Source organism: Grampus griseus (genome assembly GCF_964374135.1).
Source record: "Grampus griseus genome assembly, chromosome: 1".
NCBI classification, from domain to species: domain Eukaryota; kingdom Metazoa; phylum Chordata; class Mammalia; order Artiodactyla; family Delphinidae; genus Grampus; species Grampus griseus.
Window position 1 is genome coordinate 135,565,885 of NC_139017.1, and position 3,701 is coordinate 135,569,585.

Sequence of the window (3,701 nt, forward strand, 5' to 3'; positions counted from 1 at the left end):
GAAGCATCCTCTAGAATTGTAATAACAACCACACCCATATCTACATACATTCTCTTAGTCATAATTGATAGTCATAAATTATGACATAGTCATAAATTAAAGAGAGTTGGATAGATCGAAAGACAGATAATAATTGAACATGTGGCAGGCATTTCATTTGTCTTATTTTACTTAATCCTCACCACAAGTCTATGAGATGAAAATGATGCAATTCATTTTGCAGTTGAAGAAATGAAGGTCCAGAAAAATTAACTAAGTTGCTCAGGAATGGACAGCTATCTTGATGTCCTTGGCAATACTTAAATTCTCTCATTAGCAGGATTGGCCAGTACTATCCTTATTAATCTCAAAGTTATGAAAAAAAATGTACCGAATAACTTGCCTGTGTAAGGAATGTGTACCCGGTTTAATTATGGAGATTTAAATAAGGCACTCATTTGTTATTGTCTCCATTTCTTCAGAGATTTAGGTAAAATTTGACAAAAGTGAACACCCATTCCAGGTCCCAGGAAGCCCTTCCAGCCCCTGATTTCTGTGTGTCTCTTCGTCCCTCCCTCTCTTTGTTTTGACTCCTGGGTCCTCTTGGCCGCAGTTTTACAATCCTTCTGACCCATTTGGAAAACTGTCCTTTTTCCTTTATCCACAAGTAATCCAGTAACTCACAGTGCTTTTATTGAATTGTGGGTGTGACGGGGGGGGGGGTTATGTCTGGACACCCTTGGGGCAGCTCAGGGTGGCACATCTGGAACCCACTTCTTTCCACCAGCTCCCTAGCCGCCTCCCTTCTACCTCCTCGTTCCATCCAAAGTCCAAGTTCCTGACACAGGTCTATCGGCCCCCTGGGGAGTGTAACTCAGGTTTTTCTTCAGCACTTCGACAGTGTTTCTCGTGGGGAGCAGACTTCTCGCTACAACAGGGATCTCAAGTGGGGATGATTTTGCCTCTCAGGGGACATTTGAAAATTTCCTGGGACATTTATCACAAAGTTCTCATAACTTTGGGGGTTGTGTTGCTGGCATCTAGTGGGTGCTAAATGTCCTACAATGCACAGGACAGCTCCCCAAACAAGGAATTCTCTGGCTCCAAACGTCAATAGTGCCAAGGTTGGGAAACACCACCAAAAGGCTGGTCTGCCTTTCCCTGACCCCTGGAATTCTGATGAATTATTTTTCTTCTTACATATAGGCAATATTATTTTCCTCCTTAGACCAGTTCCTTCTTGAGATTTCTCTGATGCCTTTTCTCCTCACCCAAGACTTCAGTGGCACTCAGGACCCCTCTTACCCTCCACACCCACAACTTGATCCCTTAAATTCTATCATTTTTCCTCTGTAATATTTTCCCTCCAAGCTTCCCGCCTTCATTCGCACCCTTTGATCCATTTCAAGGCCTCGGCTCTCTCCGAAACTCTCCTAACGGACTCCTAGGAAGCCTCTGTTTGTCCTCACTCCAAACCTCCCTGTACATTACAGCTGGATTCATCGCCAGGAAAGCTGGCTCTGAAAATATCACTCTCCTGCTCAAAGATGTTCCACGGATCCTCCATATTCTATAAGATTACAAGTCCAAGGGCTTCCCTGGTGGCGCAGTGGTTGAGAGTGCCTGCCGATGCAGGGGACACGGGTTCGTGCCCCGGTTCGGGAAGATCCCACATGCCGCGGAGTGGCTGGGCCCGTGAGCCATGGCCGCTGAGCCTGCGCGTCCGGAGCCTGTGCTCCGCAGCGGGAGAGGCCACAACAGTGAGAGGCCCGCGTACCGCAAAAAAAAAAAAAAAAAAAAAAAGATTAGAAGTCCAAATTCCTCCAGAAATAGGTCCCAACCCATCTTTGCAACCTTATCAGCCACAACCCTCCAATAATCCCCCATACTGTAGGCTAGGTTCCCCTTACCTTCCGCACACTTTCTCACTGCTGTGATCTTGTTCATGCTGGACCCGAACAACCTTTATCCGTTATCTACTACCCTTGTGCCAAGTGTTTTCTCAAATAGCAGGTCCGTCAAGGAGCCTCGGCTGATGGCCTCATCTGGAGGGTGTCTCCTTGTTATCCTTGAACCTTACAAATACATTACCAGCATTTTTCAATTTTGCCTCATATTATGTTCTTCCAGTGGGGTGGGGTATATCTGAAGAATGAAGGTTTCTTGAGGGTAAATTCTATGTCTGATTCTTCTTTATTATCACCCATATCACTTACCACTGAATCTTTACTAAGAAATATTGGTTGATTGCGTGAATGAGCAAAGGACTAAAAATACTTCACAATTTCATAATATTTTCAGGTATATTTTCTCATTTAATCCTCAGAATAATCTTGTGAGATAAATACAATTATTCTGAAGAGAATTCTGAGTCAGAGAGACAGTGATTATGGTGGAAAACAGAAGTTAGAGACATAGGGTACTAGGCCTTGTACCTGCCACTTTTTGTGTTTTTTAAAAACATTTTTTAATGTTTTTAATCTTCTTAGTGATCTTGCAAGACAGTAATAATAGTGCTGTTTTGGAGGTGGGAATACTGAGTTTCAGAGTAGTTAAGTAATTTGCCTGCAGTCGCACAGCTCGTGAATCTCAAGAGTCAGGGATTTATAATCTGTCCAACTTTAAAACCTGAGATCGTTTTTGGTCTGGTCACACAACGACTAAGCGTTATATCAGAACTAAGGCCTGGGTCTTCTGGCTCCAAGTCCAGTTCTCTGTTTATTATGCCTTAGCTCAGAGAATGAATATCATTTCCAGGGGCAAAGAAAGCAAAATCAAGTGAATGGAAAGAGAGTCACAGGATAGAATCAAGAGAGAAGCTAAGTCAACTGGGATCATTCCCTGCCTCTGTGACTAAATGTGTGAGTGCATGTGAGGGGTGTGTGTGTGTGTGTGTGTGTGTGTGTGTGTGTGTGTGTGTGTTGGGATGGGAGCAGGGCACTCATCTGTTTTCAGCCAAAATGTTCTAAGATGAATGGGAAATGCCAAAAAATCGTTAAGTTTGCATATGCAGATTTCACCTTAATTGTAGCATTCGGTTATCAAAGATAGATAGTTATAAAATACCATGCAGAGTAGACAGCGAGATGGCAATTCAGTTTGAAAATGTATAGCTTATCTCAGAGAAACACTTTCCACTATCTAAATCAGCTTGTGAGTTATGACCTCAGAGTGGAACATGTCCTGTGTCGGCCCAGACTGCCACCACAGGGTGACAGCCAGACCTGTGCTCTCTGAAAAGCTTCAGAAGCTCCAGGCCACATTCCTCTGTACTGGGCCTGCAGGTTGCTCAAGGCAGATTCTGCAAATTGAATGCAAATAGAGGCAATTTGCTAGAATGGAAAGAGCGCAGCTGTAGGTCAGAAAACACCACTAACCAGTCATTGTTTCCTAGCCTCAGTTTCTTTGTCTGTAAAATGGGTAAAATAATACCTATCAGGGTAGGATTGAAGAACTGTAGAGGAAATAAGGAAATCTGTCCTCAACTGGAAATTCTGAATAGCAGTTGCTTGTTTATTTAAACAATCCTTCCCCTTCTTTCTGCTCCTTCTTTCCAGTACCTATTTGTCTCTTTCATAGCATGGAAGCTTTCATTTAAGTACCAATGAAGGAGGAAAGTGGAAGAAAGGGGGAGCCCAGCAAAGAGATGATGAAGGAGCATGAAATGTGGGAGGTACACGTCCAGGTGCCCTGGGCTTTTTGCAGGAAAATGGGGCGCAAGA